We start from the raw sequence: 13,950 nt of genomic DNA on the forward strand, positions 1-13,950 counted from the left end.
GGATATCTGTCTCAGGATGCCGGGATATCTCAACATTCCCGGGATATGTATCTCACGGTTCCCGGGATATCTCAGCATTCCCGGGATATCATCTCACGGTTCCCAAGATAGCTGTCTCAGCATTCCCGGGATATCTATCTCAGGATCCCAGGTTATCTCAGCATTCTCGGGATATCTGTCTCAGGATCCCGGGATATCAATCTCAGCATTCCCGGGATATCACCTCACGCTTCCCGGGATGGGGCCGGACCCGGGCCCCGCCTCGGGCGCGCGCCCCGCCCCGCCCCGCGCGCATCCCTCCTCCCTGCCCTCCCATTGGCTGCCGGCGCGGGGCCGCAGCCAATCAGCGCGCGCCTTCCCCGCCCCACCCTGGCAACAGGGGCGGCCCCGCCGGGTTCATCTGAGGTGCGCCGGCCCCGCCGCGGCGGCAGCGCGCACGGACGGCCCGGGCGACCCGGCTCCCATCGCCCCTGGCCCGGCTCCCATCGCCCCTGGCCCGGCCCATTCCCTCGGGCACGGCCGGCCGAGCCCCAAATCCCCCTCCTGACCCCGCCCCGCCGCCGCTCGGGCTGCCCCGGTACGATAAACCCGCCCTGAGCATCACCCGACAGGCGCTGAAACCACCACGAGCTGCCTGGTTTCCGTGTCACATCCCTTTCCTGGGGTATTTAATATAACTCTATATTATATATATAATATATATATTTTTTATATATATAACATATATAGTATATATATATACTATATATAATATATATAATATATATATTTTATATATATAATGTATATAGTATATATATAATATATATACTATATATAATATATATATACTATATATACTATATATAATATATATACTATAACAATACACCTATGGATTTAATACGTACTCAATGCTTTTATATATTGAATATACTTATATAATCAATATACTTATATACTCAGTGTACTTATATGCTCAATACCCTTATACATTCAATATACTTATATAGTCAATATACTCATATACTCAACATATTTATATTTGAATATACCTCGGAAAACCCCCTAAATTATATATATATATATTTAATATACAGATGCAGCCCGTTGGGGTTGCAGCGTGAGAGAAGAGTTGAAATCCGTCGCCAAAAGGTTTAGAAGAGGCTCCACGCCGCCTTTCCCATGTAAAGATCAAACCCCTCTGCTCGCTCTCCTCGCTATCATTTTTAATTAATGAAGGCAGCAATGCCTGCGGATACGGAACCGGGGAGAGAACGCCCTCCCCATCCCTCTGCTGTATTTCCTTTAAGGAAAAAAAAATGGCAGGGAATAATAATAATAAAAAAAAAAATCATAATCAGCAAAGATGGCAATCGTGCAACAGATCCAGGTGATTAAGCACAACATGTTCGTGGTTTTTGCAGGGGACGAGGGGGTTACGGCTCGGGGCTGGGCTCTATGATTTATGTAAAACATTTTAGCGCACCGGAAAATAGACAGCGGAGAAAATCCAATTCCAGATGATTCAAAAGGCACAAAGACAATGGGAGAAAAGGACCAAGTTCAGCTCATTTAAACGTTGTTAATTGTTCATTCCCATAGTGAGACGGTTCCTTCTGCAAATGAGAGAACAAACCCTTTAACGCTGGGTCGGGCTTTTTTTTTTTTTTTTTTTATTAGCACCGTGCCAGGACTGAAGCGAACCCAAATAATCTTAATCACTGAATAGTACGCGCTGTTTGATGGCTTTTTAAAGAAAGAGGGAGAAGAAAAAAAGACGGAAAGCCGCAGATAATGCCCCACTGGCACAAAGAGCCGGAGCCAGGTTGGGAGTCACTGCAATCTGCGCCCAGACCTCTTGGAGGTCTCGAGCACCGCTAGAAACCAGCAAATGAGGGGGGGAAAAACCCTTCCGAGAGGGAACAAAGTTCCATTTACTGCTCACCGGTGAGGGCTGCAAGGGGGAGGCTGCACCTCCAGCCACGCACCGGCGTTCTGCTCGAGGTGCCCTCCACTTTATTTATCCGGTTATTTATTCATTTCCCTGCGCGAGAGCCGCACCAGAGCCGGCGCTCGGGCTCAATTTTCGGCTCCCGACAGCGATGGGCGCTGGCAGGGGAAGGTCGGAGGCTCTGGCGAGCTGCCCTCGCCCCTTGAAGCCGTGCCTGACGTGACTATAAAAGGCGAGAGGAGGGAGGAAAAAAGAAAGGGGCACGAGGAGGAGAGACGCCGCACGGATAAATGCGGCACGTTTAGGGGAGGCACAGACCCAGCTCAAGCCGGCAGGGGACACAGACCTGGCTGCCAGCCCGTGGCAGGGTCCCTCCCCAGCCCCTGGTGCCTCCCTCGGGCTAAAAGACCCTGAGATGCTCGCAGGGATGCGGGTAAGGATCCTCCTCCTACCTCGGCAGCAGTGCCCTATGTCTGTCCCACCTGCGGGCTCCAGATCCCCACAAAAAGTGATTAAATTCCCTGCCCGTGCCTTTTGTGTCTCGGTGTAGCCTCTGCAGAGCAGGAGCGGCTACTGGTGCAGCCAGCATTGCTCGTCCCCAGCGCTGGCAACTCAGAAATGCAAGCGAGGAGAAGCGGTTTTTCTGCAGAAACCAGAGAAATTCTCATCCATGGCTGGGAACCGCAGAGGAAAATCAACCCAGCTCGGCAATTCCTTGCCCTCTCACCTCCTGTCCGGGCTCCCAGAGGAATTCCTGGGCCCAGCCCTGCTCTTGGACCAGCTGAGGGTGCAGCGCTGCTGGGACAGGATGAGGGATGAGGCTCCTGCTGGGACTGTCCCCAGAAAAGACCCCAAAAACATCAACACTGTATTTTTCTTGCGAGTTTCCTAGTTTGTGCTGCCTTTTGGTGTGGCACAAGCTCTTCCCCACCTGGACTAACAACAACCTGGCTGGAGTCACACACCGGATGAGCAAGGAAAGGGCATTTCCCAAGCAGGAATGGCGCTGGAAGTGAGGAGCATTATCCCAGCCACATTCCCGCTGCACTGCTGCCAGGACAAGTGTCCCAGGCTAGAGCAGAGGTCAAGGCTCCAGCTCTTCTCTAAGGACCTGGCCACCTCCTTTAATTTTCCATCCTTCAATTCCCACAAAATGGAAATACATTCAATATTTGCAAATCCCGGGGCTCCCCGAGGAATTGCTGTCATTAAGGGCTCCACACATCATGGGGAAAACATTTGTTTTTGCCATTAAGAGAGCCAGTCCTCCTCACACCGAAACGCAACATCTCTGTTGTGTGTGCCTGACAGTGTTCCTGCCCTGCTCCAAAGCGCGCCGAGGGAAAAACAGGAGCCTTTCACTCCATTTCAATGGACTTTGGAACAGGCCCCTCATGCAATATGCATTCAGTCATATAGTGCTGGCAGAAAAGGCTCCTGAATGAGACAAAATATCTAATCAGCTGCATTTACCCCGTGCTTCAGTCCCCCACCTGCACCAGGATTACATTTGAGAGCGTGCAAACTGTACCAGAGTTTCCTCTATAGCATCAATCACCACATTGTGCCGCCGCATTTTGCATCGGTGAGGGAAGCAATTTATAATTTGAGGCGGCTTCGAGTTAGGAAGGAACTGATTACAGCCCGAGAAGTTTGTGGCTCCCCAGAATTCCAAACTCCACGGCTCGGGAGGGAATCATGTACGGGGGGTTTAAATGGTGCAGCGTTAAAATGGCTGCTCCACCTCAGCCTGGAGGTAGGGAAATATTCCAGGGAGAGTTGTGGTGGATCCCGAGATCCTTGTGAATGGAAATGTCATCTCCAGAATGTATATCCCATTACCTGGGAGTGGAAAGGTGCTGCTTAAAAATCTCAAAGTGCTTCAGTCGTATTTTTTGTTTTAATTTTAAGGTGAGACACAGATCTGACAACAAAGCAGAGCTGGAAGTGTTTGGGAGAGCTGCAAGCTTGGAATTTTTTCAGGCAGAAATTACATTCCCTCCATGCTGAAACCAGCATGATTTGGGGAAAATTTTGCTGTGGTGGGTGTCAAACTGAAGGAGGGTTTTGTGCTTCTGTTTCTATTCCACATTTTCCATGCGGACCTTGACAGAGAGTCTGTTTATTAAATTTGTGGGCAACACAGAGCTGGGAGAGCCCCACCAGAATGTTAAGATCAGAATTAGCCTTCAAAATTATCTGGATAAATTGAAAAATCGTCTGAAATAACTGGCTGCAATCCAACAGGGATAAAAGTACGAGATATCGGACAGAGGCAGGAATATTCCAAAGCATAAACAAGACCTGGGGTGATGATGAGCTCTGCAGAAAGAGACCCAGCAGCGGGTGACGAGCTGAACAGGGTGGTGGGGCAGAGCCTGGAGGATTTCTGCCCTTTTCCTAACTGGAGAGGATGGAGCTTGCAGGAATGAGAGAAAGGGTGCTCACATCCTGGGAAAACGATGGCTGAGGAAAGCTGGATGTGACACAACGTGAAGGAGTAAATTCAAATTCAGGCAAAGACTTGGTGCCACCATGCGGCTTGGGGAAATTCATCCTTCCCTGAACCAAACCTTGTCTGTCTTTGCTTGTTGGGCGCTCTCTTTTTTCCAGGAATGAGCCAAGAAAAGCCAAGACTGTGACAAACGACAGAGAAAAATTCCTTTTCCATGTCAAGACAGAGCTGTGTCCTCACTGGGAATTTGGTGCCCTGAGTTTAGACCCCTGTGTGCCTCTGGTCCCTGTGTCTGCTGCTCCTGAGCTGACCCAGACATTGCCAACCTCCTGCTGGAGAGCTGTGAAAGGTGTGGTGATCTCCTCCCTGCGTGAGTCACTTCTCTCATGGAAATTGGGAGAATTGCTATTTTACAGGTGCTGCATTGCTGCTCGAAAAATGCTCAAAGAGCCAGAGAGCTCTCAAAAAAAAAAAAAAAAAAAAAAAAAATTCAACCAAAAAGCTGCATTTCCTGGGGGTTAAAGCATCTTCTGGCACTTGGGGGGCGATGATTATTTTTCCTGCCGTGCCACCAATTCTGCAGATGATCTTGGACTTCTCCAGCACCCATTTCCCTCAGCCCTAGAGGAGACACCACACCACCAGCCCAGTCCCTAATGAGAAAGATACCCTGTGAGTGCAAGGTGTTATCCTTCCCCATCACTAATTACCCTCATTTATTAGCAGACCATCTCAGCATTTCTGCCTCCTCCTCTGCAGGGTAAAACCCACACTTTTAAACACGCACAAAGCTTTCTTTTCCCTTCAAACAGCATCCTGGATTTTTGGGTAATTCTTCAGGGGTGCCACTTCCAGAAGGGTGGGGAGTGCTTCCCTCTGCCTTTATTTCTGAGGAAAACTTGTGCTGCCCCAACCCAAGGCCTTTGTGTGCATTGGCACTGCAGAAATAAAGCACCAAAATGGCAAATTCCTGATAAATGCAGCCAAGGATCCGAGAGCTGCACTCGCATTTCCCTGCTCCACGAGCACTCTAATGGGGGCCAAATTAATGTGAGATCTGTTTTTTCTCAAGGCATCACCATCACCTCAGAAGTGAAATACCATGAGGAGATCATAAATGTGTCCTTGAGGTGTAAAAGAAAGGCAGTGAAAAATATGAGCACAAATAAAAACACTGGCTCAGGCTGCACACCCTGAATATTAATTTTTCTTTTTTTTTTTCCAAAATAGTATCTTCCTTTCAGGCTGAAGGATGTATGGCTTTATAGATAGCTGTTAACCTGACACTGACTGATAAAAGTCATCATAACTTGGGGGCTCTTCTCTTCCCACAGAGCATTTAAATGAAACCAACAATAATAATAATAAAAACCAGGAATCACTGGGAGTTTTCCCAGGGGAAATCCTGCCACTTTGTCCAGGTAGGATTCACATCCAGCTTGTGCACCTGAACTTCCTGGCCACGCTGAGACCCAGCAGTTCAGGAATCAGTGGCCACCTCCGCCCTACCTGTAGCAGCCACAGGTGAGCTGGAGCTCAGATTCTCCGAGCCAAAAGTGACTCCAAGCCAATTTTGTGGGAACACTCTGGCATTTCCCGGCTTGGAGAATCCTTGTTCCCTCCCAGAGTAAAACCCAAGCCAGAGGCTGCTTATCAGCAAACCTGGTGTGTGACTGCTGGTGTCTCACCTCTGCTCTCCTTGGAGCCAGGAGGGCTTAAGTCACTTATCCAACAAGTCTGGCTGAGAGTCACAAAATAAACTCGTTTCCCCTCCTTTTCTGGACTGTTGAGTTAAAAATCACAGAGATTTTCTCCCTTTTTAAAATCTGCCTTGCTTGGGGTTGCTTTTGTTGTTATTCCTCACCCAGAACTCTGTTCAGAGCGCGTTGTTTGGCTGCAGAGCCAAGGGCTTGAAAGCCCAGCCTGCCAAAGCCCAAACTGCCCCTGCAACTCAGTCCCTGTCCCTTTGTGCCTGGGGAGGGTGGGACAGGGGGAAGGATCAGACAGGCTTAATGGCAAATTAATCATCATTATCATAACAGGCCCCGTCCATAACACACGCATTCCAAGTTATTCCGAGGGCTGCGCTCCTCCTGAAGTCACTGCTCCTTATTTTATTCACCAGCCCTGGCATGGGGAGAGACAGGAGCATAAAAAGCACAAAATCCTCAAGATCAACCCCTGCAAACTCCACGTGGACGAAAGCATTGCCCACTCTGGGATTCCTCCTTCAGGGAGGCAAAAGAAACCCCAAAACATTGAATTCCATGCCCAAACTTCTATCTGGGTGGGTGTAAATGGAGTGAGTGACCACCAAGCTGGGCAGAGGCTGGGAGAGCTCTCGAAGGAAAAGCTCTGGACCTTTTTTTTTTTTTTTTCCTGCTTTTTCTCACAGAGTGATAAAAAAAGCCTGGCCTGGCTGGCTGTGCCAGAGCCTGCCCCGAGTTTGTGTGTCCCCAGCATTCATTAGTGATTACATGCCCCCCGAACACCTGCGAGAGCAGCTCATAAAGCACGCATTCATGGGCCCTGGCAGCACCAGCATGGGAACTGCAGGCTACAGGGCGACAGTCATTGTATCTCCAGATAAAAACATTCTCTCACTGAGCCCTCTGAAAATAGAAGCTGGCTGCAATTTCAGTTCGGCACCACACGGTATTTAAAGGAAAAAAATAAAAATAAAGAAGGGTTACTTCACCTCGGTCGCTCTTAAAGTCAGTTAAGTGCATGGCTGGGGTGCTGTCGGTGCACAGCAGCCTCTGCCACACAGCAGGGACAAATCACAGGGTCCCCAAGTGTTTCCTTGCTGGAGCATCTGGCAACGGTGCCATTTCTTCCCTTGCACTTCCCATTTATTCCCCCTTCCTGCCCACAGCAGCCCTGACAGGGGCTACAGTGTCAGGGTGGTCAGCAGGGAAAGGCCCTGCCTTCAGTGGTCCCACTGGAAGTATCAAAACACTTAAAGAAAATAAGAAGATCATTAAAAGAGAGAGAAAAAAGCACCCACGACAAATAAAAAGGCAGGAATCCTGGCAGTGAAATGTTAGAGCACAATGGTGCCTCACATCGGGGCAGGGTGTGCTGAGAGGGGTTGCAGGGGTTGGGTGCTGCCAGGGGCTGGCTCCAAATGTGTCCCCAGGTGTGGGCTGGGGGCCAAAACGCTGCCAGGACTTACAGGTGCTCGCTGGAGGTGAGCGGGTCCATGTCCCACCTGCCCTCACACAAACACAGCGTGCTGGAGACGACGGGAATGTCACTGCCAGGGGAGAGGGAGCCCTGTATTTCGGGATTTGAAAACGAAGCCTAGTTTTGAGGAGCTTGTGAGTTTACTCCTTCCAAAAGCAGAGCAGCAAAAGGGACCTGGAGTGGTTTCAGAAGTGACACAGCACAAAGGTGGGAAGGGTCTCTGCTGGCACCGAGATGGGGGCTAATGCGGGCACCCTGAGCCCTGGGATGTGCCTCTGTTCCACACCGCCATCCCCCGGGAGAACTTCGGGATGGTGGCTGGAAGTGCAGCGCAGAGGGGTCCAAAGACACGATCCAGCCCTGGAATTCAGACTCCGTGTGAAAAATCCCTGCTTATTCTCCTGCACTGGGCCCCTGAAGAGAAATGAGGGTGAGGAGTTTGTCCCTGCAGCCTTTGCCATCGGCCACACCGAGCTGCTCGCACAGGAACAGAGAGGAGCTCTGCTGAAACGCCTTCATTTGCTGCCGATGCCTCAGGGGAGAAGGAGAGGCTGCCAGAAGAGTTTGGGACACTGCTCAAAGCTGCAAAGAGAGCAGCAGAAGCGGCAGCAAGGGACACCTGGATGTGTCAGTGGGATGGAGCTGGGGTCTTGCATCACTGCTTACACCAGATCAATAATCAAGGAAGGTGATTCAGGACGTGTGACAACATCTTTTGGGTGGGAACATGCCTCTGCTGGCTTATTCAGCATCTCTGTGATGTGACAGGTGTTTCCAGGTCATCCCCTGCTCAAGATAAACCCTAAAGCTGACAAAGTACTCAGCACATCTTCATTTCTTAATGCAGATCCTCCCCTCCCACCACAAAAATGCCACCTGTACAGAACGCAGTGCCAAAAACCAGGGAGATCCAACCAAGAAGTCCCCCTCTGCTGAGTCCCAGGCTGACAGGAGTGCTTTTAACATTTATGATTCTCGAGGAGATGTCGAAAACAACTGCATTTTTAAAAACCTCTTCAAAGATTTGCTTGACACAGATTTCCCAAGCAGCCAACCTGGGGTTCACCTCATGTAAATTTTATTCCCCTAAAAATTTAAATGTCTAGTCTGAAGCAGCTATTTAAACTCCCTCTCTAGTTGGTGGAGAGGCATCACCACCTCCAGAGGGTTGTTTCTCCCATCCTAAGTCCCCCTAACTGTAGGATTATAGCAGGAAGCAGCAGTGGAAACATGTCAGGAGCATTGCAGTTAAACCACAATTCGAGAGCAGCACCAGAGGGATTTTAATGATTGCACAGAGGGCAGAAGAGCTCATTTTTCACCTCAAAAGGGAGAGGAAAACCAAGCCCTGGCAACATATTCCTGGAGCACCATCCCAATAAAGTCCCCTGTACTTTTCCAGAAGGACCCGTGCCGAGCTCGGAGCTGCTGCTGGAGCCAGGGAAATGCTGGAATGCACCTGCCTCTGCCCACGTGGCCTCTTCCCCAACCACCCACAGACCATCCCAGCCCTTCCAGGCTCCTCTGCACATTCCTAGGAACCCACAGGCTGTGGTGGGACACTCCTGCCAGAGCCACCCTCCCAGACTGGCAGGAAACACCGGCCTTTGGGATCACCTCTGGTTCAACACCGGCCTTGGAGCCCCGAGGCTTGGTCTTTGGGGTTGTCCCTGTGACTTTGAGGATTTGGGAAGAGGTGCTGCATGGCTGGGAAGCTGTAGGAGGACGCCAGGCATTTCAAAGCAGGGTCCTTTTGCAGGGTGAGGAGGAAGAACCCCGGAGTTCACACACAGAGCCAGAGACCCCAAGATCAGTGCATTACATCCTACATCCTGAGCTGCCTCCAAATCCCACCATTTCCACTCTGTTGCTATTCAAGAAAGTGAAGAAAATACCATCTTCTTTCAAAGAAGGAAAAAAAGGAAAGGAAAATATGCAGCAAACTCTCCTGTGTGTGTTTTTGACTTAGTAATATCTGTAGCCAATTTTCCCAAGAGACACAAACAAACACATGCCGAACCGGAATATCAATGAGGGCTTTTTTAGAGCAGGCACATTAAAATGCAAAACAGGAGATAATGAGATAAAGCAGCAACTTACAGGTTTCTTAATTCCCGATTTTTAAAGCCCGTGAAGTAGCTCGAGGAAGGGAACTGCACTGAATCTGGTGGAGGGCTTGGCCAGAGGGCAGCTCGTGAGGCTGGAGGAGTGACTGAGGGTAGGAGAGAGGAGCAGGGAGAGGAGAGGGATCAGGGAGCCCATGAGAGGCAGGTGAGAGCGTTTAATGGCTGTGAGGTTGAATCCTCATCTGAGGGATGCTGCTCTGCACCTGTGTGCCCTGGGTTTGGAGGGGCAGAAGCAGCACAGGGAGCTGGGAATGGGGAGAAGAGGCTGGAGGCACCCTCACATCCCTCATCTCCCCGTGATGCCTCACCCTCAGACCATTGTTCCTCACTGTTAGAGCTGCTCAACACATAAAAATCACTCTGGCAGAGGAGGGGACCCCAAGAAGGGGCAGAGCACCCTCCTGCACGAGCACTGTGGGGTGCTGGGTGAATTCGGGCTCTGGGACAAGCCCGAGCTCGGCTGACAATGTAGCAGCAGCCTCTGAGGCTTTTCTGGACTCAATACAGCCATGCTGAGCAGCAGAAAGGTGGTTTTGTTCCTCCTTTCAGAGCTCCAGCCCCGCTGAATAACAGCTCCATGTTTTCCCACCCGTCTGCCTCGCCCGCACTCCCGCAGCCCCGTAGGTGACACTGGAAAATTCGGGGTCACTTTGAGGAGGTGACATTTCGGGTGCCGGTGCCAAAAAGATCATGAAAGGAAAATGAAAAGAAGAATGAATGAGAGGAAATGGAGAGAGGGGGAAAGTATAAGAAAGAGCCATTATTTAACCAGACCTGGCCAAGGGTAAAGGTTTTAATTCTTTCCAAGTGCCATATGTGGTTGCCTGTGGGGGAAAGGCAAAGCCATATTTATCTGACTGAACCAATAATTCATATCTGTTTCAGAAGCCGACTTTGGTGGATTGTAGATCTACAGCTGTTCCTAGTCTAGGTCCAGACTTTCCCGGTGGGAATCACTGTAGCAACACGTCTGACTTACAGGATTCATATGGAGGGGGATAGGAGACCCAGAACTGTAAATTCAAACCGTGTGTACGTTACTCCTATGTGTTCAATTCAAAAGCATTTAGAGCTTTTCAAAACAGTCCTTTCACTACAGGAAAACTCCCCCACACTCACAATTTAAAGGAAACAGATCTTTCATGTTTACCCTTCCTGTTTCTTGTAGGAGGTCTTGAAATAAAGGTAAGAATGCAAAGCCGTTTTATATTTTTCCAATAAAATTTGGAGCAGTTGCCCTGTTGGACGTGTGTGTGTGTGTGTGTGTGGAGGGGGATGGTGGATGTGTTAGGGGGGAATAAATCACCGTGTCAGGATTAAACAAAGAAGGCTCAAGAAATACTTTGACTTTCCCTAGTTTTGCTAAGGACTACTCAAGATTATGTTTCTCCTCAAATTTGTTTTTTGACACACACGTCCCTCACAGCTTAAGGACCATCAGAGAGTGACAAGAGTATTTTTTAGTTCATTTTTACAGCAGAAACTTTGGCGTTTTCTTTTAGCTGCTTGAGGAAGAGCCACCTTTCTCCCTGGGGACACTCAGAGCTGGTGTCACTGCCGGGCACGTGGAGCTGGCCAGGTCTGCGTCTCTCGTTGCTTCTTGAGGAACTGACCCAGACCCAAACACAGAGATGGGGAAGAGAGATCCTCACCCAAACCCCATCCTGCTGAAAACGTCAGGAAGGACCACGCACTAAGGAAGAGCCAATTTCCCTCAGAGATCTGTGGCTGAATCCACGGCAGAGCCCTGCAATCCCTAAGATACCTCCCACTGCAGAGACAAAACAGTTCTGCCACAGGGCCAAAGCACAAGTCTGCCTCAAAGCTGACTTTTGTAACAGGTTTTAGCTCTTTATTGATCACAGCAGCAAACCAGGTGCTCCACAGCTACTGCAGGAGCCTGAATTAGACCTGGAAACCCAGAATGGTTTGGGTTGGAAAGGACATTAAAGATCATCCTGTTCCAACCCCCTTTCCATGGGCAGGGACACCTTCTGCTATCCCAGGCTGCTCCAAGCCCTGTCCAGCCTGGCCTGGGACACTGCCAGGGATGGGAAGTCCACAACTCTCTGGTCAACATGTTCCAGGGCCTCCCCACCCTCACAGCAAAGAATTTCCTTCCAATCTCCCATCCAGCCCTGCCCTCTGGCACTGGGAAGCCATTCCCCGTGTCCTGTCCCTCCGTGCCTTGTCCCAAGTCCCTCTCCAGCTCTCCTGGAGCCCCTTTAGGCACTGGAAGTGGCTCTAATACCCCCAGAGCCTTCTTTTCTCCAGGTTGGACCCCCCCAGCATCCAGTCTTCCATTTCCCCCACTCCTTCCAGCAGATGGGTGCTGGGAGGGTGATGGATTCAGTTCTGTTTTCTGCACCTTGCCTGGGAATCCTGCCCTGCAAGGTGCAGAGAGGAGCTGCCCTCAGCCCCGTGAGCCCTGGGCTGCTGTGTTTCCTGGGCACTTGATCTCAGTTTTGTTTGCTTTCTGTCTCTCTGCCTGTGTCATGTATTATGGATGATTGCCATGTAAGCTCTCCTTGCTCACCACGCCAAGGAAAATAAGGAGTTTTGAGCTCTGAGTTAATCTGTGCTCTGTGCCTTAGCAGAGAACCACTGCAGGGCTCTTCCCTGGGCCAGGACACGACAGAAACCTCCCCAAACCAGGGATTCAGAGTTCCTTTTGCACCAGTGGAGGCTTCAGCCCACCTTCTCTTCCCTCCTGCCCTTCCCTTGCTGAATCATCCTGCTGGAGGGCTCACTGTAAACCAAAGGAACAGGAGATTAATAAGGATGGAGACAGCTCCACAAATTCCACAGTGCAAGTCCTGAGTCAGACACCTCACAGAACAACAGAGAAAATTGTTCTCCTCCTTCCCCTAACACATGAACCGGTGGGATTTTTTTTCCTCCACTGCACTCTGGAGCACAGAGCCTGTCCAGAGGAAGGACAATTTACACCTGGGAGCACCCAGGGAACTGCCAAGGGTGAGGTTGATATCAGGGGAGTTTCAAACCTGCAGAGAGCGCGTTGCAGTTCTGACCCAGATGTCAAATCTCTGCTTCCTGTAACATCACTTGCCACGGGGTTTACTCCAAACCTTAGGAGAGAGCTGCTGTACTCCTGGAACCAAATGTCTGAGGATGAAACACAGTGGGGATGACATAAATGCATTTTAACAGGGGCATGGAACCTGGTAACTGCAGCAGGCTCAGCCCAAATCTCCACTTCCTCTGAGCAGGAGGAACTTCAGCAATTCAGGCAGCATCCAGCACTTGGAAGGATCTATAAAATTTTGGCTGCAACTGTCCTTAGCTATGGATTCAGATTTCCTATAGCCCTGACCTTAGCATCTCCTCTTGAAAATGTCAATGATGAGCTGCTGCTTAATATTAATAAATTTTATCTGCATCTCAGCAAGGGCCTGCTCAGATGCTCAGGCTCAGATGAGTGCTGGGACATCTCCCTAGGTGAGGGACAATATTTCAGGACCCTCTCTTGACTCTCAAAAGAGCCAAAACCTGGTGGTACTCTTGACCCAGGTGGTGGATGGTGGTAGAAAAAGCGGGAAAATACTTTAAACAGAGTTTTTGGCCGAGAAGAATCTCCTGTTGTATGTCCTAAAAGAGGTTTTCATGGAGAATACAGTCATTTCAAGCCCTGCTCTCAAAGGCCTTATTGGTAAATTGGAGCTGACAGAAAACTGCTTCTCTCTGAATTTCCCTGGCCGAGGTGTCACGTTGTGCTGGGTGATCGATGGGACGGGCAGTGACAACTCACAGCCATTCCTGGATGACTCCAAAGGCTTTGCTGCCTCTCCTTGGGAAGGCTGAATGAAGGGAAAAACCACTCTCAGCACCCACACCAAGCTGCAGGCCCTGGACCACACACACACGATCTCCTGAGATCCAATCATCCATCTCTGCATCCATGCTGCACTGAGAGGGACCAGAGGTGGGAGCTAAAGGAGGATCCAACAACACCGTGGGACACTGAAAAATTGTTTTACACCAGTTTTGGAGGCATAGTTGGGAATATTTTAAGAATAAGAAGCAGTGCTATGTGGAAAACAGCCTGCTCTGGGTGTGGCTTCCACCTCACCTGAGCCAAAAATGGGGAGCCATCCACCTGAACACTGTTCTCTCTGCAGAGAAACCCTCGAAAGCTGCCAGCTGATACCTCTTTCCATCCTTCCCTCTCTGTTTTCCTGCTCAACAGCACCTTGGCGAAGTATTTTCTAGAAATATTTTATGATTTTGGG

At 49.9% G+C, this 13,950-nt stretch overlaps 1 protein-coding gene across 5 annotated transcripts in view; it reads right to left on the bottom strand.

Moving 5' to 3' along the window:
- LOC121667599 overlaps positions 1–13,950 on the bottom strand; it is a 95,015-nt gene that overhangs the window by 52,426 nt on the left and 28,639 nt on the right. Inside the window, exon 1 of one of the 5 annotated variants that reach the window (XR_006017115.1) lies at positions 9,675–9,938. The exons of the other annotated variants lie outside the window; for them this stretch is intronic. The gene's annotated coding sequence lies outside the window, so the exon portion shown is untranslated. Of the gene's footprint in view, positions 1–9,674; positions 9,939–13,950 lie in introns of those variants that run through there. 5 annotated transcript variants of the gene reach the window in all.

This window comes from Corvus kubaryi, unplaced genomic scaffold, assembly GCF_017639235.1.
Source record: "Corvus kubaryi isolate FWS band 111438036 unplaced genomic scaffold, C.kubaryi_AGA036_p1.0 37367, whole genome shotgun sequence".
Classification (NCBI taxonomy): domain Eukaryota; kingdom Metazoa; phylum Chordata; class Aves; order Passeriformes; family Corvidae; genus Corvus; species Corvus kubaryi.